At 46.5% G+C, this 20139-nt stretch overlaps 1 protein-coding gene across 1 annotated transcript in view; it reads right to left on the bottom strand.

The window, feature by feature from the left end:
* The window catches only part of GNB1 (G protein subunit beta 1), a 182564-nt gene extending 164490 nt beyond the window's left edge, over nucleotides 1-18074 (bottom strand). The window contains exon 1 of the mRNA XM_082274342.1: nucleotides 17632-18074. The gene's annotated coding sequence lies outside the window, so the exon portion shown is untranslated. The remainder of the gene's footprint in view (nucleotides 1-17631) is intronic.
* Between the last annotated feature and the right edge of the window lie 2065 nt (nucleotides 18075-20139).

The following is a 20139-nucleotide window of genomic DNA, read 5'->3' as shown; positions in this document are numbered from 1 at the left end:
GGGGAAGAAAAAAAAAAAAAGAACACCCTCATAAAGGATAAGTCTTCCAAACAGCTGCCTGCAAAACTTTGTGGCCTAAAGAAGCATCCGCAGATGCCAACACATCCACTTTACAAAGGTTTGTGAATGTTTGCACAGACAACCAAGTGGCTGCTTTTCAAACTTGCACCACTGACGCCTGATGACGGAAAGCCCAGGAGGTACTAAGCGCCCGAGTAGAAAGCGCCCTGACAGGAGAGGAAGAACCTGACCCTTAATAGAATAAGCCTGAACCCCAGTCTGCCTTTTGGAAATGGTCGCAGCTGAAGTAGCCAGCCCCTTGCGAGATCTATCCGCGAGGACAAACAGCGAGTATGACTTCTCGAAGCAACTCCGTAGCTGCCAGGTACACTGATTGCCGGAACCACATCCAGGGAATGCAACGCAACTTCCTTAGGATGCTTAGGACACAGGGAAGGCAACACAAGGTCTTCATTCAGATGAAAACCAGGGACGACCTTTGGAAGAAATGATGGACATAGTTGAAGAACCACCTTATTCCTGGAACTAGATAAGGTGAACGGGGCAAGACAGCGTTGCCAGCTCAGATACCCTGTGTGCCGAAGTAATAGCCACCAAAAAGGTCACCTTCTGGGACAATGTAAGCAGGGGAATCTCCTATATATTTTCAAGGGAGGTTTCTGAAGAACTGACACCACCAAATTTAGTTCTCACGGTGGAAATGGAGACCACACCGGGGGAGCCAAGTGTCTCACTCCCTGAAGAAAAGTAGGCACCAAGGAGTGCGATGCCAACGGACACTGAAAGAAAAGTCACCAAGGCCGAGACCTGGCACTTGATGGTACCCAAACGTTGGTCGACCCCTCACTGGAGGAAAACCAAGATTGGAATCACCGAAAAGGAGCGAGGGTGAACCCTAAGAGACTTACACCACGCATTGTACGTCTTCCAAGAAGGATGGTAAATCTTCCTGGAAGTAGATTTTCTAGCTTTTAAAACGTAGGAATCACCAAATCACACAACCCTCTATCCCTCAGCACCTGGCTTACAACAGCCAAGCCGTCAAAGCCAGCGACTGTAAAGCAGGTTTAAAGATCGGTCCTTAAGACAGCAGATCTTCCCTGAGAGGGAGTCTCCGAGGAACATCGGCGACCAGCTGTACCGGAGCGGCGTACCAAGATCAGCGAGGCCAGTCTGGAGCCACTAGAATGACAGGAATCCCTTCTGCCTTAATCCTGCACAGGAGTCGCTGCGGCAGAAGCTTGAGAGGAGGAAAGGCGTAGATCAAATAATGACTCCAGGGAGCCATTAGGGCGTCTGTGGCATGGGCTAGAGCAGGGGTCCTCAAACTTTCTAAACAGGGGGCCAGTTCCCTGTCTCACAGACGCTGTTGGGGGCTGGACTATAGTTTGAAAAAAATATGAACAAATTCCTATGCACATATTTTATTTGTAGTGTACAAAAAACAGTACAATTATTTAAAACCATAGCCTCAGGAACTAAAGTGCAAGCAGTCTTGGGGACCCCCACTGTTTGAGACAATATCCTCAAAAAGGGGGAATGCCCTTGCTGCTTTGGAGGACCTGTGGGTGCCTTTAAAGCTGCATTAGTGGCATCTTACTAATGTGCCAGTGGCATGCTTCTCCCCCCACGCCCAGTGCAGCACCCCAAATCACCTAGGAAAGGTATGTCTGCCCTGGGGGGGGGGGGGGGGGGGGGGAGCTACACACCACACCAGGAAAAAGGATGGAGAGGACACTGCTCCATCGTAATGTGGGTACTGTCAGCCAGGAAGAAACACTGCAACTCAGGCCGAAGCCAGTTCGTATGCGCCCTTGCGAGTCGTTTAAGGGTCCATGTACACGGGACGCTGGAAATGGTCGTTTAGGAGCAGTTGGACGTTTTTTTCAGAAGCCCCTGAACCCATCTACATTTTATCTTATCTGTCCATGTACACCAGGTCGTTTACAGTCATTTGCAGGCAGTTGCGTTCAGGGACTTTAGAACGCAATTATTTGCGTTCGAACGTGTGTTTCCCGGCGTTTCAAACGCACAAACGCGTCTAAACGCTTCCGAACGCGCCTGAACGCGATGACCCGCGTTTAGCGTTCGCGTTTTTCCATTTTAAAAGGGGAATAATTTTTTTGACCTCTAGGAACGCTTCTAAACGCAAACGCCCCCAAACGCCGCTAAACGCGGGTACAAACGCGACTGAACGGACGTTTCAAACGTCCTAAAAATTCCAGCATTCAAAGAGACTTTTAACAACGTCCCGTGTACATGGAGCCTAACTCGCAGGCCAGCCTCCGTCCAGTGGGGCTATGTCGTGGCCGACCTAGCGAGGAGCTGCGGTCTGCACGTGCTTGCTGGCTGGACTGGGGGGGCCCTAAGGATCCAGATTATCCAGTCATTCGCCCAGTCTGGCAGTTAATAGATTCTCACAGGAAACACAATAATAAAAAGGAAAAAATTAAATCTAAAAACAAAATAAAAATAGCTAGGACTAGAAATTCCTGCAAGGAACTAGGCCCTTACTCCTGGCTAGGCATAAAAAAAACAGACTACCTATTGCACAAAGTGGGAGTGAATATACCCCCAGGGACCGCCCCATAGGCCTGCTCAAGCCTTTGTCTAGTGTCCTACTCCTGCAGGGGGCAGCATAACCCTACGGTCATTAAGATCAAGAGCTGTCAGTCATTGAACGAAAAAAATACTGATTTGTACTTGTAAACAATGTGTCAGAAAAGGCCTGGTCTTCAAGTGGTTAAAGCAGAGTTCCACTAATTTTTTAAAAAGTGTAGCTGCCGACTTTTAATAAACACACGCACCTGTCCCACAATCCAGCGATGCTGCCCGCCCGGAGCCCCGCTTCTGTCTTGTCTCTCCCCAGTGCCGACATCACAAGTGTGGGCATCCGGCTGTGACAGCTTGTGACTTCACAGCCAGGTGCGCACCGCGCCTCCTTAGCGGCCAGGCAATCTTCTGGGATCGGTGATGTGTCCCAAATAATTGCAGGGAGGGGGGAGAAGAGACCGTCCGCTCAAGTCACCTAGGTGGCCCAAGTGGAAGTGGGAGCTGTGTACCTGTGAAAACTAGGTCATACTCGCATGTCATGCAAATTGGATTCGGGGAAACCCTCATCCAATTCACGCACATGTGAACTCAAGCTCCTCGTCCCAGCGCACCACTATAGGAAGCCACTTCCTTTGGTGGCATACCTGTCGGCTCGCTTTTGAGCTGAGCTGTCCACGTCTATTACCACACAAAGCGCAGCGATGCTCGGCCCCACCCCCTGCTCACAGCATTTGATTGACAGCAGCAGGAGCCAATAGCTTCCACTGCTGTCAGAGGGGAGAGTACAGGACTGATCGATACAGGAATCGGTAAGTATTTAGGGGAGGGTGTAAAGGGAACACCTACTGGAAAGTTTTTTTACCTTAATGCATGTAAGATGAGCTCCACCCAAAAGGGGAGAATTCCGTTTTAAGTACTCCACCCCTTTGCCACATTTAGCATCTCTTTTTTTTGGGGGGGGGGGTACCTAGTTTGACAGGTACCAGCTCTCCCTTCCGCTCAGATTATCTCCCGTCCCCTCCTTGCTGGACCATTTAGGAGGAGCAGCGCGACTTGAGCATGTGCAGTAGGCCCCCAGCTGTGAGGCCACAAGCTGTCACAGCTGTATGCCCACAGTTGAAATGCTGGCGTCGGGGAGAGCAGCTCATGGGAAAAGACAGCTCAGGTGAGCATATCGCTGGATCCTGGGAGTGTGTATTTAAAGTCACCTAGTACTAAAACTGTAGCTGCTGACTTAATAAAAACATACACAAAAAAAGACTGGAGCTCCTCGAAGATAATAAAATAAAAAAAAAAAAAAAAAAAAATCATCTGGCCTTAGAACCACTTATATGAAAACCTTTAGCAGTAAAAATTTTATTAGCACTCAGCGTTCAGCTCTGCAAAAGAGGCAAGCTCTGTTGCATTCATCCATACACAAGCTTTTGCCAATTGTACTTTAGGAGACATGTAGTGAAGAAATATGGCAGCTGCCATTGGGGCTAGTTCTTTTCCCCTCAAACTAGTCAAAGGACCGAGTCAGCGGGTTATTAAAATAAACAAGGGCCTATTTCGCATTGGACACTTCTTTAACTCCATGGGGCCCCTTTCTTTCCCACACTGTCAATTTCCTCAAAATGCCCCTCAAAGAGATATCGCCACTCCCAGATATCGCATTTCCTCCACTCCATATGGGATGCTAAACCTGACCCTCCACAAATCACTCTTTATGAACGCTGGTGCTCGGAAGCCAGGGACCCAAGGGGAGGGATTTCCCTCATCTATTCAATACTATCCAACAGCGATGTCAAACCTGCATATGTGCTAGCCTGGGAGAGGGACCTGGAAATGGAGTAGGGCCTGGACGACTGGGGTTTTCGCCTTCAACGCTCCTTTACAGGTATACTGAATGTGTCGCTCATCTAAGCTAATGTTAAATTGCTCACCAGATGGTACCTGGTCCCTACCCGCATTGCGGCCATGTTTCCAAATGCCTCTCCACAGTGCTTTAGGGGCTGCGGTTCATCTGGTGATCACTTGCACACTTGGTGGGCCTGCCTTAAGATTAGGCCATTCTGGAATAAATTATTCCAGATCATTCGTAAAGTACTTGATCACCCCATCGCTCAGTCCCCACGAATTGCACTTTTCAACGTCAAGGTCCCTAAACTCTCTAAACCTGCTCAGAAACTCCTCCATTTTATGCTCCTGGGAGCCAAACTCGCCAGAGCATGGAAAACACCCAGGGTGTCCATCAGGGAAACCAAACTAAGAAAATCTCTAGTATTATCAATAATAATGTGGTTAAATTTGAGACCATCTGGGAACCCTGGGCTAAATATGTACAGGTTTCCATTTGATCTGGCCGCCAGACCCTCTTTTCTCTCCTTATTTCAGCTAACCTCTTGAGCCTCCTATGCTCTTCCCTTCTACCCCCTTCCAGTCTATTCTACCTTACTCCCCCCCCCCCCACCCTTCTTTGCTGCCCTACCACTCTTGCGGGCTCTCTGGAAGGGGAATGTGCTGGACCCATATGTCTCGCCACCCATTGGGGGCATGGTGTCCCCTCATACTTCCCCTCCTGGAGATACCCTCCGCCTTACCTCGTTGTAGATTGCCTGTGGTTTATTCTTGGGCATCAATCTATATGGGGACTCGACCCTCTGCATCCTGTTTCAGCTCCCATAGCGTGTTGGGGTGGATCTTTGGACTACCCACTTTGACCTCAACATTCGGTTAATGCATATGCACCCCTCTAATTTTAGTACTCCTCAATTTTATATGTATGGAATTCAGGACCATGTCTAGCCTGATCATTTTACCATGTTTGTTGTATTTTGTACTTTACTTTTCTTTCATTGATTTTTATTGAGAAAGTCGAGGAAGACAGCTCTGCAGATATTGGAGAAAGTTTAGAAACTGAAGAGAATGCTGACTTTTTAGACAACTTTGTTGAAGAAGCATTGAAGCTTGCTACTATTCATCATATGCGATGTGCTGTTCATACACTGCAACTTGCCATAAGAGATGGATTAAAAAAGATCGCCATGCAGCTACACTAATTGGCAAATTACGGCAAGTAACTGTTGCAGCCAGGGCCCCAAAAACAGATGCAATTATGAAAAGATGTGCAGGAAAAGGAGTCATTTTGGATCAAACAACTCGCTGGGGAAGCACTTATTTAATGGTGAAGCGTTTGCTTGAACTTAGACTTCATAGAAGAAATGGACAATGAAAATCTTGCATTAACTGAAAGTCAGTGGACACAAACAAAAGCTGGAGAACCTTCTCTCTCACCCCTTCACTGTCACCAAGAGGTTGCAATGTGATGATCTAACCCTGGGTAAATTCCTCTTGGAATGGAAGAGCCTGTTATATCGCCTGAACAAAAATGGAGGGTTAATAGCTGAGGGCATTGCATCTTCAATGATGAAAAGAGTCTTTTGCTGGAAAATGAAATCTTGTTAGTTGAAGACGACATCCTTGTTTATCCAGAGATCGTTAGTGATGTGGCCAGAATAGTTACTGCAATGCCACCCACCCAAGTCAGTGTCGAAAGATTAATACATATTAATACAGAGGAGTCGGAACATTTATCTACCGACTCCACAGCCCTGGTTTATTCCAAGCGTCAACTACCCTTTCAGTAAAATTAGACTTTCTAAGATTAGTTTTGAACTTTCCTCCAGTTAGAGGCCATGTCACTGATTTTTGTTTCATACTGGAGAAAAAAAAAAAAAAAAAAACTTCCCTCCTGAACCTTATTCGCCCCCTTGATGTATTTAAAGGTTTCAACTAGTGATCAACCGATATCAGTTTTTCGTTGCCGATATTTTTGCCAATGCATAGCAGTATCGGCTGATATTTTCGTACATTTAAAAAAAAAAAAAAATGTTTATTACTTGACAGGTACTCTTGCAGACAGACAGGGCTTCCAAACAACCAGTGGATGAAAAGCCTGTGTATAACCTCAGCAGCTCCGACAGGGACTCCTGGGTGCAGAGTCAGATCAGTGAGAAGGCTGGAAGATAGGAAGCGCTTCTGGTAATAATTGTATTAATGAAATAAGTCACAAACACCTGATGGTAAACGACAGTGGTGGAGAAAAAAATAAAATAAAAAAAAGGCTCCACTCCAGGGAAGGTCCAATAATAACAGTTTATTGCATAAAATAAATAGAAGTTAAAACACACTGGTTGGATGTCGGGCTGAGCCCATGTACTTGCCCCCACCGCCGATGTACTGCTAGCTGGGTTTCTGGACAGTGTCAACGTCGCCAGCAGGCGCCCCGCGCCGCCACAAGGATGGATGATTGATGCGACAGGGCTCCAGATGTATCAACAGTACACAGACTGATACAGGAAACACTTGCGCTAGACAGCAGAAGCGGTGGCGGCGTGGGAGAGGACGTCACTCCACCACGCCGGCAAGAGACAGGGGGGAAGAACCTACGACTCCTGCAGTGGAAGAGCCAACGGTCCCGCCACCATGACTCTTGCCGGTGGAGTGACGTCATCTCCCGCCAAGTACACGGGCTGAGCCTGACATCCGACCAGTGTGTGTTTTTAATTTCTATTGATTTTATGCAATAAACTGTAGTTTTTCCCCACCACTATGCAGTTTACCATCAGGCGTTTGTGACGGATTTCATTAATACATTACCAGAATCGCTCCCTAACTTCCAGCCTTCTCATATTTGGAATATCGGCCAGATCCGGGCCAATACAGATATCGGCAAAAGTCAATATCGGCCTTGCCGATAATCGGTCGATCCCTAGTTTCAACGCATGTCTCCCTTTTCCCTTCTTTCCTCCAGACTAAACCTATTAAGTTCATGAAAACACTCAATAGGTTTTATCCCCAAAACCTTTCAACGTTTTGTTACACATCTGTGGACTTGTTCCATTTTATCAATATCTTTCTGTAAGTGAGGTCCCCAGAACTGGACAAGGTATTTTAATGGGGTCTCACTAAAGATCTATGTATGGGAATGAGGACCTTTTTCCTCCTGCTGGTAATGCCTGAAGATCTATATAGAGGAATCAAGACCCCCCTTCCTGCTGGTAAACCCTCTAGTGATGCATCCTAGAATTCTACTTGCTTACTGTATTGCCCCCAGGAAGTGAAAAAGGACACTGCGTTTCCGGTAAGATCAAAAGGCATTTCCTCTACTTTGCTAAAAATGCTCCAATGTTTAAAAAAAAAAAAAAAAAAAAATTGAAAACTGATGCAGCTACCACATCTAGGGACTGTAAACAGCAATACATTGCATTTTAATTCTTGTGCTTATATATCCTTTAGCAGTGTTGCCTCTAAATGCTTGTCGCACAAGAACTAGAATGAGAATTGGAACCAACTATGCTGCTAGATGTTCTCCTTGCTGGAGAGAGAGCTGGACCCAAGGACAAAAAAAAAAAAAAAAAAAAAAAAAAAAAAAAGGGTCTCTGCTTCTGCTTTACCCAATCTATGGAAGTGTGTTTCCCCATCTTTCCTTGTATATTCCCCACCAGGTCTTGGGATGGTTGCCGCTTTGACATGAGAAGCAAACAGCTGGCCAGCTGAAGAAAGCGGCATAGCAGGGCACATACTGTTTTTTTCCCCTCTGTCCTGGAGGACTTGTGAAATAGCTATAACCTGTCAGGTTTGTTTTTCTTTTTGTTGCCCATTGTGTCCCATCGAGGAGACTTCTCTTTTCTTCCTGTTCAGAGACACAGCAGAAAGGAGATTTCATAAATGCAAAAGGAAATGCCCTTGTAAAAAGCTGTCACAAGAACAGGTTTCAACTATTGAAAATGCCCCCCCCCCCCCCAAAAGTCCTCTACCTCAAAATTCTGTTAATACCAAGTGTGACTCTCCAGCTGGGACCAGTACCAAGGTACTACAGGGACCAGGTAGAGGTAGCAATAAGCCTGACGGGGGATCCACACCCAATCCCCCCCCCCCAAAAAAAAAAAATATTTTGGCTTTATATACACTTTAAAGCTGACAAACTAAAAATGCAGATCACTTGCATATAAGGGAGTCATTTTACCTGCCAAAAATTTGTATATCTACCATTTCAGTTCTGAAATTTACACATCTCTGCCATAAAGCACAGCCATGTATGCAGTGCTTAAAGTGGGCCGGTATGCACTGGTACCGCCACTTCCAAATATGGCTCTTGAGCATACCGCCACCTCTCCATGCACCTTAGCATACCAGTACACTCATTTTGGACATCTGCACCCTCAATTGCCCCCCCCCAAGAATATTTCCCACTCCAGAGCCAGACCAGTCACCACCAGTGAGTCCCCCTGCTCCGGAGTCCCAGCCCAGGCCAGGGGAGGGTGCTCTGTGGGGACCCTGATGTGGGGGGGGGCGGCAAAATTTATAGGCTATAATAGAGTACCGGCACCTCTTTTGGGCCACTTAAAGCACTGCATGTATAGCAGTTAAGACGTACAGGTCCTTTCCTTACCCCAACCTGTGACTGGATGCTGAAGGGAACAGTACACTTAAGATGGCTAAAAAACTAGCAGATTTTCAAACGAACAATCAAACAAAAAATTCTCAGCACATTTGATGACTTTATGAAGGTCGTTCGAAAGTTCATCATTCTGGCAGTAGTCACCCAAAACAGACAGCAGCCAGAGGGAAATTACCACAGTTTCTGTATGTTTCGGCTGCAGCAGCGGGGCAGTTCAGCACAGCAAAGAACTTTATTTGAAGTGTACAAATAAGATCATTAATGCCAAGCAATTCTGTATAGTGTGCTGCAATAAAATGTAGCATATCTGCATGTTATCACAGCTCCGGCCTGCGTTGTAGTATGAAAGGGACATAGCAGAAATTTTTTTCTCTTGCGGTGACTGGCGTTTTAAAATTCAGCCTCAATTTTGGAGCAAAAGGACTTTCCCAAGCAAAAACCACATACACTAAGAAATTTGTTTGAGAAAAAAAATATTCTTCTGCTCAACATTTCCTCATCACTATGGTCGAATAGTAACATCGATTTAACCCCATTAACAAGATCTAACATTCCTAAAACAAACTTTCAAACAAAATTTTAATATATAGCCAACTTTTCCCTGTCTCTGCCTGAGCATTGCTGTACAAGTACCTTACTGCAAAAGGCTTAAACTAAGTCAGATTCAGGTACTTTCCCTGCGGACATGTAAAATCTCATGACTTAATGAATGCAGATCTGCATTAATGTATCTTTTACAATTGCCTGGTGTTCAGCTTTAAAAGAAAAACTTAATTTGATGGTCAGTGCCGACCCTCTTGAAAATGTTCAGTGCCTGGCTTTAATACAGAAGTCACTATTCCAGAATAAGCAATGCAGAAAATTCGGTTCCACAGATGTCAGAACTCCTGATCTGCATATTTGCTCAGGTCAGCATCTCAGACTAAGGCACACTACAGCCCGAGCATCATGGAGCATTTTTTATGCACGTTTCTATAAACATGTTTCAGGCTGGGGTGTTTTTTGTTTTAGCCAATGGAGTACTATAAATGGAATCCGTCAAATACAAATTTATGGATGATGCATGTATTGAACAGAACCTCTTACAGGTAAATGCTTTTCCACATCAATACCTCAAATAGTGAAGAAAAGCCAAATAATAAGATCACCTAAAAATTGACACTGTTGACGTGCGCTTTAGGCCCACCATTTAGGAAAAAATTCCCTCATCTCTAATTACTAATTTGCTAAACCCATCATTACTGTTCCGATCTGGGCAACAAACATTTTCTACAAACCGGTTAAAGCTGACCTCCCATAAGCAATACTTTGCACACCTAATGAAATTTAAAAAACTTTATATGGTCAGCTTAAAGTCCCTTTCACATCGGCATTCTAATCGGGTCTGCCTAACAGTTTTTCAGGTGGACCTAACCAGAAGATCTATGCATTCCTAGGGACAGCTATAAACAAACTTGTCTGAGTTTACACCCGCCTAGCTTCAAATCCAAAAAGGTCTCGGAAAAAAAAAAAAAAAACCCACAGGGAGCACTTTTTTTGGTGTAGTGAATCGGTGGTAGCCGGGAGTAAACGGACAGCAGAGTGAGTTTACATCCAGCCACGCGGACATGGAAGTACCATCTGCTTGCTCTGTTCTGATCAGCAAGGGAACACCTCACAGATCCACTGATGATCACAACAGAATCTACTTCGTGTGAAAGGGACCCAATTGCTAACCTTGCCCCGTTTAAAATTTGGGGGTTGGGAGTCAGAATTTAGGCTGATAGAAGTGTCAGCAGTATAAGCCAATCGGATGCTGTTGCACAACACACATTGATAATCACCCTAAGAAGCCTTTATACAATATTGCAAAGGCAGCACAATGGGGCAATTCAGCATCTTGCAGGCGGTCATTGACAGTCCACTAATAAGGAGGACGCTGAAAAAGGCGATACAGGAAGCCAACAGTTTCACCCTAAATTGGTTACTGGCCGAAGAATATGCTACAGAATAGCAACACCATGGTAGGTTAAAACTACCGCCACAATAAGTTCAATTCTGTAAACATTAAAAATGTGTAGACTAGCTGCACCTTAGTAAACAGCCTATGATGACCACATAATTAAAATCTGAACTGTGCAGGGCTGCAGGTCTCTTGGATGCAATGCCGCACTGACATATGTATGACTGCCTGTGTTTATGCAAGATGTAAATGTGGGCTGTATACAACACTGGGCAGCACCAGGTATTACACTTCAGATGAAACTCCTTATACCCAAATGCAAGGTTTTCACAAAAAGCACCAACAGTGACGTGAAAATTAAATTCCCAAATAGGCAATAAAAAAAAAAAAATTACACACAGTATATTACAAAAGTGAGTACACCCCTCACATTTTTGTAAATATTTTATTATACCTTTTCATGTGACAACACTGAAGAAGTGACACTTTGCTACAATGTAAAGTAGTGAGTGTACAGCTTGTATAACAGTGTAATTTGCTGTCCCCTCAAAATAACTCAACACAGCCATTAATGTCTAAACCACTGGCAACAAAAGTGAGTACACCCCTAAGTGATAATGTCCAAATTGGGCTCAAAGTGTCAATATTTTGTGTGGCCACCATTATTTCCCAGCAGTGCCTTAACCTTTTTGGGCATGAAGCTCACCAGAGCTTCACAGGTTGCCACTGGAGTCCTCTTCCACTCCTCCATGAAGACATCTCAGAACTGGTGGATGTTAGAGGCCTTGCGTTCCATCTTCAGTTTGAGGATGCCCCATAGATGCTCAATAGGGTTTAGCTCTGGAGACATGCTTGGCCGGTCCATCACCTTTACCCTCAGCTTCTTTAGCAAGGCAGGTGGTCTTCTTGGAGGTGTGTTTGGGGTCGTTATCGTGTTGGAATACGGCCCTGCGGCCCAGTCTCCGAAGGGATGAGATTTTGCTCTGCTTCAGTATGCCACAGTACATGTTGGCAATTCATGGCTCCCTCAATTAAATGTAGCTCTCCAGTTCAAGCAGCACTCATGCAGCCCCAGACCATGACACTCCCACCACCATTCTTGACTGTAGGCAAGTACTCTTTGTACTCTTCACCTGGTTGCTGCCACACACACTTGACACCATCAGAACCAAATAAGTTTATCTGTCTCAGACCACAGAACATGGTTCCAGTAATCCAGGTCCTTAGTCTGCTTGTCTTGAGCAAACTGTTTGAGGGCTTTCTTGTGCATCATCTTTAGAAGAGGCTTCCTTCTGGGATGATAGCCATGCAGACCAACTTGATGCAGTGTGCGGCGTATGGTCTGAGCACTGACAGGCTGACCCCCACCCCTTTAACCCCTGCAGCAATGCTGGCAGCACTCATCTATTTCCCAAAGACAACCTCTGGATATGGACGCAGAGCCCGCGCACTTACTGTCTTTGGTCGACCATGGCGAGGCATGTTCTGAGTGGAACCTGTCCTGTTAAACTGCTATATGGTCTTAACCACCGTGCTGCTGCTCAGTTTCGGGGTCTTGGCAATCTAATAGCCTAGGCCAGTGATAGGGAACCTTGGCACCCCAGATGTTTTGGAACTACATTTCCCATGATGCTAATGCACTCTGCAGTGTAGTTGAGCATCATGGGAAATGTAGTTCCAAAACATCTGGGGTGCCAAGGTTGAAGGTTCCCCATCACTGGCCTAGGCAAATCTTTATGTAGGGCAACAATTCTTTTTTCAGATCCTCAGTTCTTTGCCATGAGGGGCCATGTTGACCTTTCAGTGACCAATATGAGCGAGAGAGCGATAACACCAAATTTTACACACCTGCTCCCCATTCACACCTGAGACCTTGTAACACAAAGGAGTCATATGACATTGGGGAGGGAAAATGGCTAACTGAGCCCAACTTGGACATTATCACTTAGGGGTGTACTCACTTTTGTTGCCAGTGGTTTAGACATAAATGGCTGTGTGTGGAGTTATTTTGAGGTGACAGCAAATTTACACTTATACAAGCTGTACCCTCACTACTTTACATTGTAGCAACGTGTAATTTCTTCAGTGTTGTCACATGAAAAGATACAATTTTTACAAAAATGTGAGGGGTGTACTCACTTTTGTGAGATACTGTATACAAACACACACACATCCAAGGCATACTGTACTAAATTGCCACATTCAGCATTACGAAATGTTAAAAAAATTAATAAAAGAAAAAATGCATTATAGAAAATGCTTACGATCAAATCAAAGTTAACAAATCTATTTGTGATATTTAGCAGTACATTTTCTGATCAAAACCTCCACCTAGAGAGAGACGCCATTCTTGCGTTTAAAGATATCTGAGCTCTGGAATAAAAACAAGACTGCAGCTTACCGATCCTAGAAATGATGAAGTCTGCATTTATTTTCTTTTCTCTGGCCAAGTACACTTTTTCAATCAGCAGAAAAATGCCTTTTGATTTTGCCAGAATCACTAGTGACTTCCTGTACACTGAACAGAGTATCTGACACAAAGTAAGCCGCTTTCGCTATCTTCTGTGAACAACAAAACACCCCTTCGCTGTATAATAGAAATGAGAGGAGGTGTATTTTTTTGCAAATCAGGAGAGCAGCCTATGGTGACAACATTGCTCTTTAAATCGGTACTGTGCAGTTATTGTGTTGTCACTAAGACAGGAAGTGTTCTGCTGGAAGGATTAACAGGTGAACATAAACTTGCAACTATTAAAAAAAAAAAAAAAAAGATTTAATCGCACAAATGATAATTAGACATCATGTAGGTCTGTTTACACAAGAGGCTGGACTGCATCACCTTTACAATGTTTATCAAATGGAGCATTAAACCAGTGCTGGATGGATCAAAAAATACTAATAAAAATCACTGCTACAATCACACTGGGTTTAATTGCACACACGCTGAAAATTACCAGCCGGGCGCAGCAATATCCTAAAGTCAACTGGGAAATGATAGAGCCCTCTTCGCTCTGTACTTGAAATTCAGAAGTTGGGAAAATATTAAAAAATGAACAGACATGAGCAGGCCATGCCCACTTAACACCCCCTAAAGTTTTTTTTTTCTGTCATGGATATGCCTGCCACTAGTATTGTGCTGTATAGAGAGGGCAGACTACAGACAGAAATCAGAAAAATGCAGCATACAAAGATCAAAAATGTCTGCTGCTGTGTGCAGAAACTTGCCATTTGTAAAGCAGCAACAAATGGAGATGCAAGGCCAAGACGAGAAGCAGGGCTGCCTTGTCATACAAGGAAGAGGAGTTTTACATGTAAAAACGAAATGCTGAGACGCCATCTTGTTGCAGTAACTGGGCCTAGATCTGACACTTCCCATTCATTCACCACTTAGAAGCAGCTACCTTCCAGTATTAACATTAACCACTCCCCTTTTCCCTTCAGCTTTCCTTTTCAGACAGATATGCAGAACATATATACAATGCGAGTTATAGTGAATGCCCTATCAACACTAAATATTTTCCTAAGGGGTTTTTTTTTTTTTTATCTGCACTGGTAAAGCAGACGCTTCAGGGCCACGTAAAAGCTGTCGATCATATGGGGCTGGATTTGACGGTTAGAAGTCAGCTTCCCCATTTTACCATTTCCTGTCAAAGCTGTACACAGAACAAAAGGGAAGATAAGCAAAAATGAACCTTGGCTGTACATTTACAGAGCTGAAACCCTGGGCTGGCCCATTCCTGTGTTCATCTGTCATACTTGGGCAGACAAAGGGGTTAATATCCCTTTCCATCTGACAATACAAACGCCACAGAGCAAGCATAATGTGTCCACACACCAAATGTACTTGGGAAAACATCCTAATCACAGATGGATCATTATCCTGCAGCAGAATGACAATACAAATCCCAGGTACAGACCACAAACCAGGCTGCAAGAAGCCCACTTTCTCTCGGTCCCCCCTATCCTCCATAATGCACACTCTGACATTCCTGCTTTACAGGTCCCTCCCTTTTCCCTTTGCCTTGGAGGGTAAAATCCACCATTATATTGCACCCACCGGCTCCTTTGGCACATAAATTATGCAGCACAACACCCAGACACGCAGAAAACTGGTCATGCATGTTCTGTGCATACACACGCCGAGATTTTTTTTTTTTTTATCAACTGCAGGATGGGCTTAGCTGGCTAGATTTCCAATCCGCTCAGTTATCTAGTTAAAAAAAGACGCAGCTCTAACCTAGCAGTCAAGCAAATGTCACTACAGTGCAAACGCCTGGTTACTGTAGCATTCTAACAAAATGTCTCCACTAAGACACTCCTTCCAGCTTGTGTGTCCTCCACAGTACACCCCCACCTTGAAGGATTACTAAATTATGTGCCCACAAACCAGAGGTTGAGGCTTCCTCCATGATGCATCCACCCCATGCTTTACAGACAAGCCCCCACCCCCAATATCGCTTTCATCGCTACCACCATTTACTGCATTGTTTATGAAAGCTGCCAGCTCTCCCCGTAGGAAGCAGATGACGGCCTTCCCACAAGTCCCGGCACAGCAAGGGTTATGTGACATTAAAACTGAAACCACCATAATAACAAGGGGAAAGAAATATCCTTGGCCCTTCGTGCCCCCACCCCTAAACAGCTGGCTTCCTCCTCATGCGGTCTAAAGGGGGGAGGGGAGGTGTGGGAAGAACTAAAAAAAAAAAATCTTTCATAAAGGATTAAGCAGCTGATGGGGAACTACAAGTCCCAGTCTGGCCTGAACATGCTGAGCCTTGCAGTTCCACAACAGCTGGCAGGTCCTATGCTGACCATCTGTGACATGGAGGAAAAGGGTGACACTGTGCAAAATGTAATACATGGAGACATACGTGTGTGATAGGGAAGGGGGGCCTATACAGAATTGGGGGGGGGGGGGGGGGAGTGCATAATGCAAAGGTCTGATCATGCACCCATCACCAGGGAAAGTTCCAAGGGGAAAATAGGGTGCTGTGGGCAGGGGGAGTGGTGTCAGGAGCTGTGTGATGAGCCCTAGAGATAAAAATTGGGGGCAGCATGTGGGATGGAGGCACTATATCAGAGGAAGAGGCTGTGATTAACCCATGATCTACAGATGGGGGTGGCAGGGTTACAAGATTGGGGTGCTGTGCCAATGAGCCTGGGAAGGGCAAAAACTGGGGCCTGAAGGAGACAGAATTAAAGGGGGGTGATGTAGCCCTTATCTGGTGACCGGAGTGGGGTGCTGTGCCGGAGGGTGCCTGGGAGGGACACAAAACAGGGGCCTGAAGGGGCCAGCATGGGGGATGGGAGGTTAGAAATAAAAAAGGGGGGAGGTGTCTGATGAAACCCTGATGTGGTGACAGGAGGGGGTGCTGTGGCTGAAGAGAGCAGTATGTGGGGATAGGGGCACCCTGGGAGAGGAAGGGGTACCAGGAAGTGGGGGAGGGGGTGCTATGGCTGAGGGTAGCCATGACAGGAGAGGGGTGTCTGATGAATCCTTGATGTGCAGATTTGGGTAGGGGGTGCTATGGCCGAGGGTTGCCATGACAGGGGGAGGGGTGTCTGATGAATCCCTGATGTGCAGATCGGGGGGGGTGCTGTATGTGGGTTGCAGGAGTCACCATGGGAAAGGGGGTGCTATGGCTGAGGGTTGTCATGACAGGAGAGGGGTGTCTGATGAATCCTTGATGTGCAGATTTGAGGTGGGGGGGGATGGGTTGCTGTATGTGGGGTGGGGGGGTGCTATGGCCGAGGGTTGCCATGACAGAGGTAGGGGTGTCTGATGAATCCCTGCTGTGCAGATTGGAGGGGTGCTGTATGTCAGTTGGGGGGTGCTATGGCCGAGGGTTGCCAATGCCATGACAGGGGGGAGGGTGACTGATGAATCTCTAATCTGCAGATTGGGGGGGTGCTGTATGTGGGTTGGGGGGTGCTATGGCAGAGGGTTTCCATGACAGGGGGGAAGGGTGACTGATTAATCCCTGATGTGCAGATTGGGGGGGGGGGGGGGGGGTCACCATGGTAGGCGGGTGCTATGGCAGAGGGTTGCCATGACAGGGGGGAGGGTGACTGATGAATCCCTAATCTGCAGATTGGGGGGGTGCTGTATGTGGGTTGGGGGGGTGCTAAGGCAGAGGGTTGCCATGAAAGGGGGAAGGGTGACTGATTAATCCCTGATGTGCAGATTGGGGGGGGGTCACCATGGTAGGGGGTGCTATGGCCGAGGGTTGCCATGACAGGGGGGGGGGTGACTGATGAATCCCTGATGTGCAGATTTGGGGGGGTGCTGTATGTGGGTTGGGGGGGTGCTATGGCAGAGGGTTGCCATGAAAGGGGGAAGGGTGACTGATTAATCCCTGATGTGCAGATTGGGGGGGGGGTCACCATGGTAGGGGGGTGCTATGGCCGAGGGTTGCCATGACAGGGGGGGGGGTGACTGATGAATCCCTGATGTGCAAATTGGGGGGGGGGTCACCATGGTGGGGGGGGGTGCTATGGCCGAGGGTTGCCATGACAGGGGGAGGGGTGACTGATGAATCCCTGATGTGCAGATTTGGGGGGGTGCTGTATGTGGGTTGGGGGTCACCATAGTGGAGGGAGGAGGGGGGTGTGCTATGACCGAGGGTTGCCATGACGGGGAGGGGGCGCTCTTAGGCCGTGTCGTTGTTACCTGCTGTCCGCCCAATGTGTGACCATCCACGGCTGTCCAGGCTCTGCCTTCCTCGGCCCTTCTCTTCAGTCCGGCCCCAGGGGCTGCGATCCGCCGGCAGCGAGGCCCGCGGCGTGGACGGAGGAGGTGAAGGGCGGATGGACCGGGGTGGGGGGACGGGGAGGATGAGGGGAGAGCAGGAGGAGACGTGCTGCTGGGCGGTGACGGGGAGGGCGGCGGCCGCTTCCTTTTTTTTTTTCCTCTCTCTCTCTCTCCTTTTTTTTTTCTCCTCAGTCGGCTCCCCTCCTCGGTGTGTCCCGTCCGCTCCCCGCACTGCCGCCTCTGCGTCTGACACTGGAGCGAGCCAAACACACGGCGCACCTCACACACAGCGTCCCCCTCAGATCCCTTCAGCCATCGAGCAGAGATGGGCGCGGTAACCCTGCGGACAGCGCCGGGAAACCCCACGCACGGGCGGGCGGGACTTAGGGCAAGTGGGGGGCGGGGTCCGGGGGACGACGTCAGCGCGCCGCGCTCCGGCTGAAGCACGCACAGTGCCAGTGCTGCCCAGGGAGACGGAGAGCGGGGACTGACCTAGTCCTGAGGGGGAGAGAGCCTGACTCTCACACTCTCACCCTGGATAGGCCGCTATGTGTGCACTGCTTACACAACTATTCAAAGTGAAAAGAAGTAATTTTCTGTTTAAAATTAGCTTGAAATATATCTTGTGAAAATGGGGAATGCTGAGCTCATTTACAGGATGGGAAGAGGAACTGCTAAAGAGAACCGGTAACGTTGTATAATAGTTCTGGTCTGTAAGTCTGTGCACACCTGAGGCCCCATTCACATCTGCATGTCACTCTAATCTACTTTCTCTTTTGTGTGTTTTTCGTGCCACAGCAAAGGGCTTCCCTACCCACCACAAACGTGCCACATTGATTGGCAGCAGAGCGACAAATGTCACCAGCACACCATGGATCTCCAAAAGTGGGTCCAAAGCTTTATCTAGGGATCACACCGCCTGTGTGTCACATGCCTGATGAAGGGGTCCTGTCCTACACCGCCTGTGTGTCACATGCCTGATGAAGAGGTCCTGTCCTACACCGCCTTTGTGTCACATGCCTGATGAAGAGGTCCTGTCCTACACCGCCTGTGTGTCACATGCCTGATGAAGGGGTCCTGTCCTACACCGCCTGTGTGTCACATGCCTGATGAAGGGGTCCTGTCCTACACCGCCTGTGTGTCACATGCCTGATGAAGGGGTCCTGTCCTACATCGCCTGTGTGTCACATGCCTGATGAAGGGGTCCTGTCCTACACCGCCTGTGTGTCACATGCCTGATGAAGAGGTCCTGTCCTACACCGCCTGTGTGTCACATACCTGATGAAGGGGTCCTGTCCTACACCGCCTGTGTGTCACATGCCTGATGAAGAGGTCCTGTCCTACACCGCCTGTGTGTCACATGCCTGATGAAGGGGTCCTGTCCTACACCGCCTGTGTGTCACATGCCTGATGAAGAGGTCCTGTCCTCGTTAGGGAGATTCAGCCTCTCTATTTGTCCTGTTTTCCATTATCATTGAAAGTAAAAGAAAATCCCAAATTTTGGGTTGTCCCCAGAAAAGTAATAGAGGGGAAATCTAGTTCTGGGAAAATGGGGATCCCCAAGGGATTCCCTTAACTTGCAGGGATTTCCTTTCAATTCAGGTTTGGCTATGGGACAGGAAGTGAAGAAAAATCTCCCCAAAGGGACACAGATGGCAAAAAAAAAAAAAAAATCTGACAGTGTTTATAGTTGTCTGTTACCATTTCAAAAATGGAAAAAAAAAGTTTGGAAGTAAGGAGATCCAGATCTACCGCAGGGGTAGGTCTGGAAGGAGGGGATTTAAATGGGCCTCTAAGAAACAAAAAAGGGGTAGCAAAACAAAATTGTATAAAAGAGTTTATAAAAGTTTATTAAATGTGGATCATAAAAGTCACATCATGAGATAACTGTACATCAGGTCTAATATAAACATATATATATGAATAGAGAAGAATCACTGCATTGTGGTAATCCTGAAGGGGCATTAAACCCAGATATACATTGCTGGGACTACGCGTTTCGCTTTGAGTGCTTCATCAGGGTCCAGCAATTTATAGATAGTCACAGTAGATCTATGCACGGAATCTAAAAACAAACAATGCAGCAATAAATATACAAAAAATCCAAAACAATAAGATAATGAATATAATAAAGAAGTATCATCCTGGTTCTTAGCCTGTTCGACAACATCTTATATACATATTTTAATCCAAAATATACATTTTATTGTCAACCATATATATATTTTGTTTTAATATTTAATAATAAATATAAATACATAATCCAATACAAATATAAACATTACATAGGAGAAAAAAAAGAAAAAGCAGGTAAAATGGAAAAGAAAAAGATTTAATTGAAAATTATACATTGGTGGGCAAGAAAGAAAAAAAAAAAAAAAAGTTTTACCTATAGTTCTGCTTTAAAGCGGAGTTCCACCCATTTTA

Source organism: Pelophylax lessonae, assembly GCF_965119305.1.
Source record: "Pelophylax lessonae genome assembly, chromosome: 12".
NCBI lineage: Eukaryota > Metazoa > Chordata > Amphibia > Anura > Ranidae > Pelophylax > Pelophylax lessonae.
This window is presented reverse-complemented; position numbering and strand designations above follow the sequence as displayed.